At 37.5% G+C, this 16277-nt stretch overlaps 1 protein-coding gene across 2 annotated transcripts in view; it reads right to left on the reverse strand.

Moving 5' to 3' along the window:
• LOC145514265 (uncharacterized) overlaps positions 1-16277 on the reverse strand; it is a 985725-nt gene that overhangs the window by 188114 nt on the left and 781334 nt on the right. For both annotated transcript variants that reach the window (XR_014060002.1, XM_081511613.1), the window contains exon 5: positions 8162-8295. The gene's annotated coding sequence lies outside the window, so the exon portion shown is untranslated. The remainder of the gene's footprint in view (positions 1-8161; positions 8296-16277) is intronic.

Below are 16277 nucleotides of genomic sequence, written 5' to 3' on the forward strand. Positions count from 1 at the left end.
AGGGCTATTAAACATTCCTTTTTGATTTTTATTTTTGTTATGTTGATTCTTATGTTTATCTTTCCAGTTTGCTGGTCTAGTTCCTTCCCATCAGCCATCTTTCCTCATGATTAAATATATGACAGAGTCTACTAGTGTTCTCGTTAATAAGACCTAGGCTTGGAAATCAGAAAATCAAACCTGCCCTTTCAACCTATTGAATGGATACTTATTGGATTGTTGTTGTTATTCAGTAGCTAAGTCGTGTCCGACACTTTGCAACCCCATGGACTGCAGAACGCCAGTCTTCCCTGTCCTTCACTATCTCCCAGAGTTTGCTCAAATTCATGTCCATTGAGTTGGTGATGCCATCGGACGATCTATCCTCTGCTACCCTCTTCTTTTTTTGCCTTTAATCTTTTCCAGCATCAAGGAAAGTCTTCCCACTATAAATAAGATTTATATATATATACATATATATGCATATATATATATACATAAACACATATAGATTTTATCTATTTCTATATCACAAAATCTAGGCTTTCCTACTATATATCTCTATATATCTTACATAGAATTTACCACATCACAAAAATTTCTTTAAAAGATACTAGAAGCTATAAAATATTCTACCACATTTATTTTGTGTTCAGTAACTTAGGTGGTATTGCTGGAGAAAAGACTATGCCGGCAGTTGTAAGCAATATACATTATTTATCAAGGTAACAGATTTACAACCAGAAACTGCTTAAATTATACAAAATGTTATACCTGAACCAAGATACAGTTTGTATTAAGAAGCTTTTTTAAATATATAATCTCATTCAAAACCATATGAGAATTTTTCAAATAGGTAAAACAGTATTACAAGTCTTACCCTTTGCCTGATCATCATTTCTATTCATATTTTTCAAACATGATAAACACAGCTTTATCTTTGATAAACTTCAAGTTTATTAGGGGTATTGGGTGAATAATTATAAGATACATTATAAGCAATAATGGAGTATGTGCTTGGTAATCATTTAAAATACTATTTACCAATATTTAGTGGGCTTCCCTCATGGCTCAGTTGGTAAAGAATCTGCCTGCAATGCAGGAGACCCAAGTTCAATTCCTGGGTCAGGAAGATCCACTGGAGAAGGAATAGGCTACCCACTTCAGTATTCTTGGAGTTCCCTTGTGGCTCAGCTGGTAAAGAATCTGCCTGCAATGTAAGAGATCTGGGTTCGATCCCCGGATTTAGTATCTATCAAGTATCAATGCCATATTAATTGCTGTAAAAATATTACTTTATTTAATATTTTCAGTAACACTATGCTGTCATTAGGTACTTTGGGATTTTTGAGAAAGAAACACCTTTGTAAAAGTCTAAGGTGTAGAAGTGTTCATAAAGCGAAAATGAAGCCGCTCAGTCGTGTCTGACTCTTTGCAACCCCATGGACTGTAGCCTACCAGGCTCCTCCGTCCATGGGATTCTCCAGGTGAGCTTCCCTGATGGCTCAGAGGTTAAAGCATCTGCCTGCAATGTGGAAGACCCAGGTTTGATCCCTGGGTCGGGAAGATCCCCTGGAGAAGGAAATGGCAACCCACTCCAGTATTCTCACCTGGAGAAGTGTTCATAGAAGGCTACAAAAAAATGTTACTAGAGCTGAATAGTAAAAGATGAGCATAAAAAGCAGAGAAGTCCTTTGGGGAGGAAAAAACAACACTTACAAAGAAGGTTAGAGGTATAGGAGAGTATGGGACTAAAGTAGAAATTGGTGGCCATAGCTTAGAGGTCTTATATGTCATGCAAAGGAGCTCAGATCTTATACGGACGGTACTAAGAAGACAGGGAACCTCTGAAAGGGGCAATGATGGGGTGATTTTTGTATTTTGGAAGATCTCTTTGGAGGATAGGATAAATCTATTATTAAACAATTAGTATAGACAAACCAAATAATGCATCTCTGAGACAGAGAGTTATTTCCATATCTCTGTATGTTAAGTCTGTTTTTCTAGGTTATATTTATCTTTTATATCAAGGAGCAGCACAGAATGAGTGTATTGAACTCAGAGGCCTCCAAGTCATACTTCAAAAATACTATACATGGCTAACATACCTTTAAGAAACAGATACTGGCTTACTCCTTCTGTTAGTATTTGGTTATCTTAATTGAGTGTACTTTGCATATAGTAAAATGTTTAAACCTTAAGTGTATAATTTACATTTCTATGTGTGCATTCAAGATGCCACCACGTGAATATATATCATACTTTGTTTCACCAGAAGAAGCGATGAATATATCAATTAATTAAAATTATTTTTCAATGATCTTTTTATCTCCTCCCATGTATAAACTTATGAAACGAGTTCTATGGGAAACAGAGAGCTAGCTAAATTACATGTGGTAGGGAAAGCTTGCTAATAAATGCAGTTGAAGCTGAAAACTGCTAAGTATTGTGAACAGGTATGTTGAAAGCTGCATGGTTGTTCAGAATGGAGTCCTAGATCATTTCCATGTTTAGCGATCAAAAATGGCTTCTGGGGATAATGGGTACTGAACTGCAGCTTTAGTAATTAGACACATTTAAATTATTTAGAACACCAAGAAAATTCTAAAATTTTTGGTATGAAAAACAATGATCTGTTTCAGTTCTCTATGCTTCAGAGAACCAAGACCTTGATGTTGAGGTAAGTCCTTCCTCAGGGTCCCTTAAAGATCAATGTAAGACTCCCTAATGGATAGCCTGGAACTCTCTGTGAATGTCTTTCTAAAAATGCCGACATGTATAGGGAGCGTGTAAGGAAGCAGAGACCTTTAAATAATTAATTCAGAACTAAGGTTATTATTATTAAACAGAAGTACCTTTATATACATTAACCATTCATGGTGTTTGTTTTGGAAATTCCAACCAAAAGCACTGATTGCACAGCTAATCTCTATCAATGTCTGATCTGCTTGTGTTAGGAAAAGAAAAATAATGAGTCGAGTGAAATAGTCATATCTACTTTTATACCCTTGAGCTCTGACAGAAAGCCTTGAAATATTATTTTACTCTGTGATTGTAAATTTTTGGCATTGTTGGCTTCTATGTGGTTTATAATCCGCCCCTGCTCTCCCTGCCACCTCACAGTTCAGTTTCCTTATTATTTAATAGTACGAGTAAATCTGATTTGGGCATACTCTTTTAGTGCAGAAATTATATTAATTTGAGAAAAAATACTCATGTTTAAATCAATAAATAATTTATATTGCTTTAAAAAGAGAAAAAGCATCATTGAATATTTTCACCTTTTACTTTTTTTAGAGTGGAAAGCTTTTGACAATACAATTGGTTCTAGGAGATTCTAGTTTCTGAAATATTATGAAAGATATTCTACAAGCTATTCTGGTGCTAGATATTCTGATCAACAACACTAAAATTCAATGAATACATCTTTGTTTAGTATCTCATATATTCAAATATTTCTAGAAATGTTTAATTTAATAAAGAGCATTGGTGTCTTTTTCCATACCTTCTTTGTTAGAGCTACTGATAACTTCCATCTACTGATCTAGACACTCCAGCTGCAGAGCTCAGTTGTATCAGGTCAGAGGTGGCCCAGACAGTAAAGAATCTGCCTGCAATATAGGAGGTCCGGGTTCAATCTCTGGGTGGTAAAGATCCTCTGGAGAAGGGAATGGAATGGCTACCCACTCCAGTACTCTTGCCCGGAGAATTTCATGAACAGAGGATCCTGACAGGCTACAGTTCATGGGGTTGCAGAGTCAAACACAACTGAACAACTAACACTTTCACTTTTCCATTTTGTACTTGGAATTTTGGAGAATTTCCACTCAGACACCAACTCCTGGCCTATAGTACTTATATGTGCTATAGTACTGGAAAGTCTTTCCCATAGCTGACTTAAGTTATGAGGTAGAATCAATGTCTCTGTTAGAGACTCGGGGTTAGCCAGAAAAACTATGGAATGACATTCTTTCTAATCTCCCACTGTAGTAACTCGAGTCTGCTCCTTCAGACCCATACCTTTAAACAAATTATTTATCAATGATTCCTCAGTCTTCAAGCACTGTTTTATATACACTCACTGGTGCTTCCCTCAAGAAGCAAAGGCTACCTTTCTCCCAGTGAAATCCTTTTTATTTTCTAGACAATAAATGCACAAATGCACTGCAGGATTCTAAATCAACATCTCTCTTCCTTTCTCCCTCTTTTTCCCTCCCTCCTCTTCTCTTTCCCTTCCCCACATCCTCACAATGGGATCATTTTAGGATTATTTTCTTTGCCATCTGTTTCTCAGTAAATGATGGAGACTACAAAGTTCAGGGCTGTTCAGACATGTGGGCTGATGGCATCAGTATTTCTTGCTCACATACAGCCCCCCAAAGCTCAGAATCACATTTGCCACTAAATTCCAATTGCAAAAGCCAGATGGAGACTTGAAATGTGATGGAGCAAGATGTTTCATCTCATTTCAAATGTTTAATGACTTTCCATTTGTCAATAAAAGATGAGAAAATTAGCGTAAGGTACAGAAGTTGGGAAATGTGAAAACATTAGGATAGAATCTGTAGAATAAAATTTTATAAGTGCCCAGTGTGTCTGAAAGAAATATCATCAACATTACAGAATGGAAGTTCTGGGAAGCATCTTTGAGAATACCTACTGAATTTTATAAATGAAGAAACAGACTCAAGGTTAAAATGCTCATAACTCTATTCAGTTCAATTAAGCAGCAGGGCTAGGTCCACATCTTAGGTAGACATTATTTTTAAATAAATTCTGTTAGTAAGAGGTGGAAAGAAAGAGAGAGGGACAAGGGATAGTAGTGTCAGGAGAGAAGAGTGAAGGATAAAGTAAAAACCATGTCATTAATCAAAGGAGGAAAGAGATGCATCAGAGGGCCTTTCCCTGGAAGGAAGAAGGTTGGGAACATAAGAACTGAACTTCCTGCCTGCCCATTGAGTGTCTCATTTTATTCTGCAAGAATTTTCTAAAATTTAGGATGATTGGCTTAAATTATAATGAGTGCATGAGACTGTAAGACATAAACTACTTTCCCAGAACCTGATTCTAACCTAAACTACCCTAATGCCAAAATTCATGGTATTCTTTACTATGCCACCCCAGCTCCAGAAAACAGAAAAGGGGGATGGGCACAGGAGATTTGGTGGAAACATATGCTTGCAGGTACTTCCCAGGTGGTCTACTGGCTAAGACTCCACGCTCCCAGTGTAGGGGGCCAATTTTGATCCCTGGCCAGGAAACTAGATCCCACATGCTGTAACAAAGACTGAAGATCCTGTGTGCCACAAATAAGACTCAGCACACTCAAATAAGTAAAATAAATATTTTTAAAAAGCATGTGCTTGAAGGTCAACAAGGTACATTTTAATATTTTGCTCTATAGCTTACCTGCTGTTTCTCATTGAGCAACCTGTTTCACCCCTCTGTGCCTCCGTTTTCCTATCTCTCAAATGAAGATTACTGTAAGGATTGACTAGTGTAATTTTGCTAAGGCAATCATTGTGTCTTAAACACTTTTTGGATGTATAGATGCTTAGATGATTTTAAATGTTATACAGGAGTGGAATGTAAGGAGAGAAAATTTTGCTCAAAAATAGGCAAAATCAATCAACCAACCAATCAAACAAATTAAAGGGGAAAAAAGCAAGCAAGAAGCACCAAACAACAACAGATTTTAAAAAGCATTTGCACTAGTAGCACTAGCATTTCCTAAAAGCCCACCTGGGGTGCTGAAGCTAGCATTTGCAGCAGTTATATAAAGCTTTGATTGTTCTATAATTCTATAATTGTTCTATAAATTCCAAAGCTTGTTATGCCACAGCTATGAAACTTTGGGCACAGTACTTAATGGAGGCTTTTTTCTTGCCTGCATGATGCCAGGCTGCTGTAGTCTTAGAGAATAACATTTCAAAGGAAATGGGCTTTACGTAATAGAGTTTGTCATACAGTGAAATTTATATTTATGCAAAATGCAAAAGTGTTTATGAAAATCCCAGTCATTTGAGGGTATGGTCAACTGGGATTCTGTTACTTAGCATTTCATTTTAATATTTGCATCTGTAATCTTCAGTTTTGAAACTCAGGGTCTAGAAGAGGTCATGGGATATAGCAGCATGGAAGTAACTACTTTTTTAATGATTCTGATGCTTGTTACAGTTTTTTTTTTAATAATTTAATACCCGAACAAGCTAAATAAAAGAGGATAATATACAAAAGAGAACAATGATTTGGAGTCGGTTTTCTAGTTTAGTCTGTCCCCCTAACAAGTTAGCTGCAAATGCCTACATTTCAATCTCTTCTGGCTGAGGTATAGGGACTGATCACTATGAGGAAACACAAATATGAAGATGTGGTTGCTTATCTTTGGAACCAATCTCTGTAATTTCTAATATCAGCTTTGTCACTTTATTGGCTATGTAAATTTGAGAAAGTTATCCCAGCTCTTCCTTTCTCAGTTTCCTCATCTATATGATGTGTCAAGAATCAGGGGAGGGGGTAATAATAGCTATTTCTAAGATTGTTTTGAGGGGACTCCCTGGTGGTCCAGTGGCTAAGACTCGGTGCTCCCAATGCAGGCGGCCCAGGTTCCATCCTTGGGCAGGGAACTAGATCCCACCTGCTGCAGTGAAGAGTTCACATGCCTCAAAGATCCTGCATGCCACAATGAAGATCAAAGATCCTGTATGCTGCAGCTAAGACCTGGCACAGCCAAATAAATAATTAATTTTTAAAAAAGATTGTTCAGAGGATTAAAAGAGGTGATCTACAGAATCAAATGGAATAGCATCTAGCATGAAGTAAAGCACTCAATATATGTTGAGCATTATTGGTGTTATTCTAAGAAAAATTGGAAGCCATATAAGAATTTTAGACTGGAGGGAAGTGAAGGAAGCTTGTAGTTTAAATTAAAAAGTGCTGTCTGGAAAAATATAAGTTAATGGTGCAATATGTGGACAGTGCAAGAGTATGAATATGGTAGAGGTCAATGAAGAGCAGGAAACTGACTTCTACTACATGTATGGCCCATGCCATTTCATGGAAGGGAGACCTAGAACTGAGATCTTAAAGAGTATAAGTGTGGAGAGATCAACAAATTTCATGAGACTAAAGAATATAAAAATCCACCATTTCTAACATTTCCAAATCCAAAATGAGAAAGTTAAAGGGCATTAAGCAGATTTCTGTATGTGAATTTGTTTTGCATTAAATATAAACAGGAACTTCCTGTAGACTGAAGGAGACATTGCAAAGGTGCAGTAGGCATGGAGGGAAGAACTGTGGGGGGAGGCAGATAGGGAGTCCTAAGGAATCCACACCAGCACTGACCAATAAAACTTGTAATTATGTAAATGTTCTGCATCTGCACTCTCCAATATGGTAGCCACCAGCTATATGTGACTTTCAAGCATTGACATGTGACTTTAAGCATCTGAGGAACTACATTTTAAATTAAATTTAATAAGTTAAAAATTTGATAGTCATAGGTGACTACCATATTGGGCAGTGCATGTCTATAGATTGTGGATGGATGAATGGATGGATAAAGGGTAGCTTCACAATTAGAAACCAGGGTATTTCCATGCTTTCTAGTTTACGACTTAGGCTGTTTTCAGCATTCCAAAAAAATGTATGCTAAGAGACTTAACATTTATATTTCCTATAAAAACAGAGGCAAACTACAGGCACCTTCTTAACCAGTATGTAGGAGAGAACTCCAGAGAAAAAAGGTTTTTTTGAAAATCCCCTTATTAGATTTACAAGCACTGACTATTGCTCATTTGTTTTGGAGTCTCCATTACTTGTACAGCAGGCCCAACAAAAAGAAGGGGTTGGCAAACTATTGTTTTTAACAAGACTATTTTTAATTGGGTTATCTTAGGTTGTGAAAGAATACAACAAATGTGGGAAAAGAATGACAGTTGTTACTGACTTTTCAGATGTACCATACTTCAGTTATTATATAGTATCATCTTTCCACTGTTGAAGAATCTCAAACAGAAGATAAAAACAAGCCAAACTGTTTTTAGGGGTGAATGCACAACCTGGATTTCTGCAAACAGTGCTGTAATCAGCCACCCCAAAGTTTATGAAGTAGACATATATTTCTGCAATATTTTAAAATAATCAATAAGGTAGTAAAGCTTTTCCAAACAATGCTTACTCTTAAGACGTGTTGTCAAGTCTCCATAAAGGTGTATTATGATAGCTGATTCTCTACTTCAAGCTTGAAAAACAGCATGTTCTTTTGTCTTCTCTTTGAGCTCTCTTCTTTCTGAAACATTCGGTACTGTGCACCTTCAGAGGAAAAATAAAAAGCCTCGATTTTATTTAAGCCACTGTATTCTTAGCACCAAATCCTGATGCATGCAGAAAAAGATGATGTTCTATTCCCAACTGATTTGAGTTGAATGTCAGTTTGAAACTATAATATGTGGTGTCAGGATCCAGGCCATTTCTCCTCCTATAACTGATGGGATTTTCTTTTTTCCACCACTAATAGTTGTTAAATTTTACTGAATGCTTACTATATGTCATGCACTATTCTGAGTCCTTGCACAATAATTTCATAAAAATCTTAGATGCAACCCTATGGAACAGCTATTACAATTGCTCCCAATTCACAATACAAAGTCTTCATCACAGAGAAATTAAATATTTTTCCAAAGGTCAAAAGGGCTACTAAATGTTGACACTGGTATGAACCATGTGGACTCATGAGGCAATACCCATTTTATTAATCATTAATGGTTAAGATATGACCAGCATATCTTAACCATGTATTACTTACATGGGGTGGCAGATTCAGCTAAAATACAGAGAGGCCTTTAGCCTGACTCTATAAAGACCAAGTCTGCACAGCATCTCAGAATTCATTTTTAATATATTTTAAGCTTTGATTTATATTTGTACAGTCATAAACTTCTATTTTTCTTTTCTGAAAACTGCTCTTTGAATGTCTACTGACTGCATACTTGGATTCTGTTGGCATTATTATTGTCAGCATCATAGCTGATATGAAGTAAGCACTTTCTGTGTAACAGATCCTAATGCAGAAATTTACAGTAATTATCTCCTTTAAAATTACTAAAGCCTAACTTGATGTGTATAATCATTATCTCGATTTTACAGATGAAGAAACTGAAGCTCTGGGTGGCATGTACCTTTCTCAAGTCATCACAGTTGCCAATGAACAGCCAGGGAATTAACCTAGGTCTGTCTAAGGTCTAATTAACCTTATTCTATTAACACTAGTTTTGCGGAAGAACTGTACAACTTATAGCCTTGGTTGTAATTTTGCCTGTGGACAAAGCTGATGATTCTACCCAACTGGTTATCAACCTACAAATATGCAGTTTCCTGTTTAAGTCATAATAAATATGCCAGTTATTAAGAACATACAATCTGCTCTCCCCAACGCAAAATGCATTTACTGTCTTTTCCTCTAGGCAGGAAAGAAACCTGCATTTAAGGCTCCCAGTGACAGACGATTCACAGAGCAGCACTGATTCCTTGCTTTACTTGTGCTCCTCACATAACGTGCTGCAGTTAAAGTGGTGCGTGAGAGAAGTGGCAACAGAATATGGACTGGCACTGAATAAAAAGAAAAAAAAAAAGAGAAAGAGAGGAATAGTCTTTGCCAGTGAGGGAAACTGCCAAGGCTAAATGGGAATTTAAACTCCCTTTTACCTCCCTGTGAACAAATGCACAACTTCTAACATTCTTCCTTTACATCTTAAATCTTGGAAGCTTGGTATCATTAAGTGACTTAGTGCAATAGTCCTTCAAGAGAAATTATACCCTATCTAAGAAATAGTGACAAAGACCAGATATAGTACTCTCAGTTTAGTTAAACTGCTGCCTTGGAAAGCAATAACATTGCCTGCTTTGATTCACACCGTGTTTCTCTGCGTCACACACTAGTAGACTATTTATCTTATTCAATGGCACTTCAGTATAAGACTGAGAGCTATAAAGAATTTATTCTATACTCCCTTCCCAAATTCTTTTCTGGTAAAAATGTTAGAGCTTTGTTTTATTTAACTTCAGGACTCCTCTGTCTTCTTCCTTATTTTTCTTGTCTGATGACGGTTTTGTGTCCTCCGCATGATAAGGAAGGGAAGAATTTCCAAAATAACAACCATTGGGTAGAAAGACTTCTATACTAATTTCCAAAATGGAAATGTCTTAATACTCATCTTTTAGATTCCTATAAAAATTTAATTTACCCATAGCAAGTACACATTCCCTTCTGGAAGAAATTGTGTGCCTAACCATAGCCATTTTCCTTCACCTTTCTTCCTTCCTGGCAGTTACTGATTTCATCCCAGAGACTGAAATGTGGGATCCTTTATTGATTAATCTTTTCTGCAGGTGAGAGTCACTGGGCATCAGAATTCTGGCCAGTGATACATACAAAGTCTGATGAGCACTTGTGTGGAAGATTTCCTTCCCGGATAAAGATATAGCTCTAAGTAATACTTCACTTTCTTCAGTTCGGTTCAGTCGCTCAGTCGTGTCCGACTCTTTACGACCCCATGAATTGCAGCACGCCAGGCCTCTCTGTCCATCACCAGCTCCCGGAGTCTACCTAAACCCATGTCCATCGAGTCGGTGATGCCATCCAACCATCTCATCCTCTGTCATCCCCTTCTCCTCCCGCCCCCAATACTACCCAGCATTAGGGTCTTTTCCAATGAGTCAACCTTTCGCATGAGGTGGCCAAAGTATTGGAGCTTCAGCTTCAACATCAGTTCTTCCAATGAACACCCAGGATTGATCTCTTTTAGGATGGATTGATTGGATTTCCTTGCAGTCCAAGGGACTCTCAAGAGTCTTCTCCAACACCACAGTTCAAAAGCATCAATTCTGCGGTGCTCACCTTTCTTCACCGTCGAACTCTCACATCCATACATGACCACTGGAAAAACCATAGTCTTGACTAGACAGACTTTTGTTGGCAAAGTAATGTCTCTGCTTTTCAATATGCTATCTAGGTTGGCCATAACCTTCCTTCCAAGGAGTAAGCGTCTTTTAATTTCATGGCTGCAATCACCATCAGCAGTGATTTTGAAGCCCAAAAAAATCAAGTCTGACACTGTTTCCCCATCTATTTCCCATGAAGTGATGGGACCAGATGCCATGATCTTAGTTTTCTGAACATTGAGCTTTAAGCCAACTTTTTCACTTTCATCAAGAGGCTCTTTAGTTCTTCTTTACTTTCTGCCATAAGGCTGGTGTCATCCACATATCTGAGGTTATTGCTATTTCTCCCGGCAATATTGATTCCAGCTTGTTTTTCTTCCAGCCCAGCGTTTCTCATGATGTACTCTGCATAGAAGTTAAATAAGCAGGGTGACAATATACAGCCTTGACGTACTCCTTTTCCTATTCGGAACCAGTCTGTTGGTCCATGTCCAGTTCTAACTGTTGCTTCCTGACCTGCATACAGGTTTCTCAAGAGACAGGTCAGACGGTCTGGCATTCCCATCTCTTTCAGAATTTTCCACAGTTTATTGTGATCCATACAGTCAAAGGCTTTGGCATAGTCAATAAAGCAGAAATAGATGTTTTTCTGGAAAGCTCTTGCTTTTTCGATGATCCAGCGGATATTGGCAGTTTGATCTCTGGTTCCTCTGCCTTTTCTAAAACCAGCTTGAACATCTGGAAGTTCACAGTTCACGTATTGCTGAAGCCTGGCTTGGAGAATTTTGAGCATTACTTTACTAGCAGGTGAGATGAGTGCAATTGTGCGGTAGTTTGAGCATTCTTTGGCATTGCCTTTCTTTGGGATTGGAATGAAAACTGACCTTTTCCAGTCCTGTGGCCACTGCTGAGTTTTCCAAATTTGCTGGCATATCGAGTGCAGCACTTTCACAGCATCATCTTTCAGGATTTGAAATAGCTCAACTGGCATTCCATCACCTCCACTAGCTTTGTTCGTAGTGATGCTTTCTAAGGCCCACTTGACTTCACGTTCCAGGATGTCTGGCTCTAGGTGAGTGATCACACCATTGTGATTATCTGGGTCGTGAAGATCTTTTTGGTACAGTTCTTCTGTGTATTCTTGCCACCTCTTCTTAATATCTTCTGCTTCTGTTTGGTCCATACCATTTCTGTCCTTTATCGAGCCTATCTTTGCATGAAATGTTCCTTTGGTATCTCTAATTTTCTTGAAGAGATCTCTAGTCTTTCCCAATCTGTTGTTTTCCTCTATTTCTTTGCACTGATCGCTGAGGAAGGCTTTCTTATGTTTCCTTGCTATTCTTTGGAACTCTGCATTCAGATGGGAATATCTTTCCTTTTCTCCTTTGCTTTTCGCTTCTCTCTTCCCAGCTATCTGTAAGGCCTCCTCAGACAGCCATTTTCTTTTTTTCATTTCTTTTCCATGGGGATTGTCTTGATCCCTGTCTCCTGTACAATGTCACGAACCTCTATCCATAGTTCATCAGGCACTCTGTCCATCAGATCCAGTCCCTTAAATCTATTTGTCACTTCTACTGTATACTCATAAGGGATTTGATCTAGGTCATACCTGAATGGACTAGTGGTTTTCCCTACTTTCTTCAATTTAAGAAATTCACTTTCTTATCATATAGTAAATTTGTATATGCAAAGTCAAGTAGGCAAAAAACCCAAAATGTCACTTTTTACTATCTCATTGAAAGCAGTCTAAATATACATCTAAATGTCCTTCCCTTGAGCTTAGCAAAAATTTTAATCTGTGACTTCTGTGCATTTGCACTCACAAACATACATACGCCTATAACTTCAACAAACATGCAAAGATAGCTCGGTTTTACCCAATATCCAAACAAGGGACAAGACTTAAGTGCTTCTACTCAAAGTTACTACCATTAAAGTAGTTGCTGTTCTAGACTTGAAGTCAGAAACTGTGATAACAGATAAATTTAAAACACAGGAATATGCTTAGCTTAGTCCTTAGAGCCTGATAACCTCCAAGCTATTTGCATGAAAGTCTTGCTATTTTCCATGGAGCACTTCCATGAGTGAAGACATGCATCTCCACTTCTACCGCAGCTGCCAGAGGAAGGGCAATAACTGTCCCCTCCTTATCCAATTCCTTCCCTCTGCCTTAAAGGTTTGACCCTATTTTGTACCTCCTCCCTTCTCTCCCCAACCAAAATATATCTGTCAAAAGCTGTTAGTTTAGATTTCTGTAAAGGGAGAAAGAGAGATTGTCTTCACAAAGTTTATGCCATCCTCTTCCATTTTTAAGGATGCTTGTGATTATACTGGACCCACCTGAATAAGCTAGGATCATCTCCTTTTAAGGTCAGCTGATCAGCAGTCTCAATTCATCTGCAACCGTATTCCCCCTCTTTGCTGTGTAACCTAACATGTCCACAGGTTTTGGAGTGTAGAGTGCTGACATTCTTTGGGACCATCATTCTGCCTAGTACAACTTTTTATGCCAAAAGAATGGTAATAATAACAGTAATAATAATTTTATTAAAATTACAAAATAAATTATTAACAATAAATAATAATAAAAACAATAATAAAAGGCAGTCTTTCAGTCATTTTACTGAGAACTGCCTAACTTTGTTTTGCAAGTAGCTGGGCTTTACTGAGAAATAAAGAATGTACTTTATACCTTCCTTTCTCTAAGGAATAAGATAAGAATTATTCAAGTGTCAATATAAAACAAATATCAGTGAAAGGAGTCAAAGGTCATGGACCCTCCAAGTACCAAGTAATTACCTGTGGGAACAGATATACAGCTGTAATTTTTTTTCTCCTGTGCATTTCTGTTTCAGTACTTGGTTTGTTGCTATTCTGAGGCTTAGTTCACCATCCCCAATTTTATCTGTCATTATGCTAACACTAAAGAGAATATTGATGAGGGCATTGGAAGACTAGAGTTTCAATCCCAGTTCTGCCACAGGACAACTGCAATGCCCTGGTCAATTTACCTTCTGTCTTTGAGATTGTCACTCTGTATGTAAAAAGCAATAAATCAGACTAGGTCAATGACTTATCCACTAAGAATCACAGCAACTTATATGGTACATGGTCCGTGTATAAGATATATTTCAGTCTTCAATAAATCTATGAGTATCTCCATCTTAAAGAAACCGAGGCTCAGAGAAGGTACATAGCATTTCCTAAACGAACCCAGCTTGCACATAATAAACTAACCTAATTTATTGTCTCATATTATATAAAATGCTCTCATATAATATAAAAGGTATAAAAGTCTCCTTTAATGATCATAGTGTCATTCTACCATTCAAATGGAAATAGGTGTGAATGTTTATAAATACACTTCACACAATGCACAGTTCATATCTAAGCAATAAAGTTATTCTATTACCACAAATTCCAAATGATGTATTTAAAAGTGAGGGTAGCAGAAGGCTCAATTTCCCAAGCTGCCGAGTCCTTGCTGCAGGCAGATTCTAGCTCTGATTAAATTAATGCCTGCACAAATATAGGAACAGAGCCAGTGTGAGAATCAATGTCAGTTAAAGCTTTCAGCTCTTTGGGTGTAACTTTTATTATTCAACACAAAATACAGTCAAATCTTTTCATCACTGTAGAAACTTAATAGGAGCACTAGAATCAAATGCATCCGTGTTACAGAATAAAGTGTTCAGTAAATGTAACTACAAAAAAAACCAAAAAACTGAAGAAAACCATATCTGAACATCTATGTCACGAGTTGCTTGTTAAAATTAAATTACTAGAGGCACAACTGGGTATTATTAGCTCTTGGAGGATTTCTGTTCTTGGCACATTCTACCATCCCTACTATTACTATACCTGAATTAGAGCCCATTCATCTGTTATTTAAATAATCATCAAAACTAATAATTACAGAGCCTTCCAGGTACCAGACACTATATTAAGTACTTATATAGGTTATCTCTCTCTCTCTCTTTTTCTTTTTTAACAATCATATATTATTAACTAAATTGTGTAATCAAAGGGCCAGAGGCATAGAGTGAAAGTCACTCAGTCGTGTCCGACTTTTGCGACCCCATGGACTGTAGCCCGCCAGACTCCTCTGTCCATGGAATTTTCCAGGCCAGATACTGGACTGGGTAGCCATTCCCTTCTCCAGGGGATGTTCCCAACCCAAGGATCGAACCCAGGTCTCCAGCACTGCAAGCTGAGCCACCAGGGAAGCTGAGCCATCAGGGAAGCCACCAGGAAGGCTTAGAGGAGATCAGTAATTTGCCTCAGGTTGCACAGCTAACATGAAGTGGGGTAAGGAAGTTCTCTCCTTTAAAACCTCAGGATGTAAGCTTCAGTTTGGCAAACAATTTTCCTACTGAATGGAAATACACTATTTCCTTTTTTTGTCTTTCTGCACTACTGAGAGTGTTGAGAAAATGTCTCCATTCATTACTTTTTTCTCCTCATTTAATCTTTTACCGACAGACACAGAATCTTTCTATATAAAGTAATCAATAAACTATTTTAAAATTAATAAATGGAAAAGGAAATTCATTCTGGATGAAGTCAAACCCCAAATCTGTCACTTCCTGTTAGTTTGTACAAGTAGCATAGCTTCTCAGAACCTCATTTTTTTTACTTGATAACATTGGACTTAAGATATTTGTGAATTTAATATTACAAAGCATATAAAAATGATAAGTCCTAAACATAATAAAAACTAAATAAATACTAGTTCACTATTGTTTTGGAGAAGGAAATGGCAACCCACTCCAGTACACTTGCCTGGAGAATCCCATGGATGGAGGAGCCTGATAGGCTACAGTCCATGGGGTTGCAAAGAGTCGGACACGACTGAGTGACTTCACTTTCACTTTTATTGTTTTTACTTGCATATTTAGTAAAAATGCATAACAATGATAAAATTTATATGCATTGAAGACAAGAGCAGAGAAAAGTTGGAAGGAATTTGACTCTCGATATAATATATATCACTGGATAAGAGCTGTGTTTAAAGAGCCTGTCCCATTTAGGTTCTTCTGGTTTGCCAATGTTTGGGGCAGCTATAACTCAAACTGAAACAGCAGTGACAATCTTATGGGAATGGGATTGTGGCATCATGAAATGGAGTTAGAGGATTCCAGGGTCTCTGGAAGTGGAGGAAAAAAACATATAAAGTAGAGTACCTAAATATGCATGTAAACCTCACACAAAACTCTGTATGACCCAGAACTGTTTGTGCACATGTCAGCTCCAGGGAGCCTCTTAGAAAACTACAGTTAGATGATTGAAACTCTGACCAAAGGTCTCAGCTTCTATCAACAGTAGGGGAAACACACTTTGAAGTTTGAATCCTA

This window comes from Giraffa tippelskirchi, chromosome 7 (genome assembly GCF_054371585.1).
Source record: "Giraffa tippelskirchi isolate mGirTip1 chromosome 7, T2T-mGirTip1v1.2.pri, whole genome shotgun sequence".
Lineage (NCBI taxonomy): Eukaryota > Metazoa > Chordata > Mammalia > Artiodactyla > Giraffidae > Giraffa > Giraffa tippelskirchi.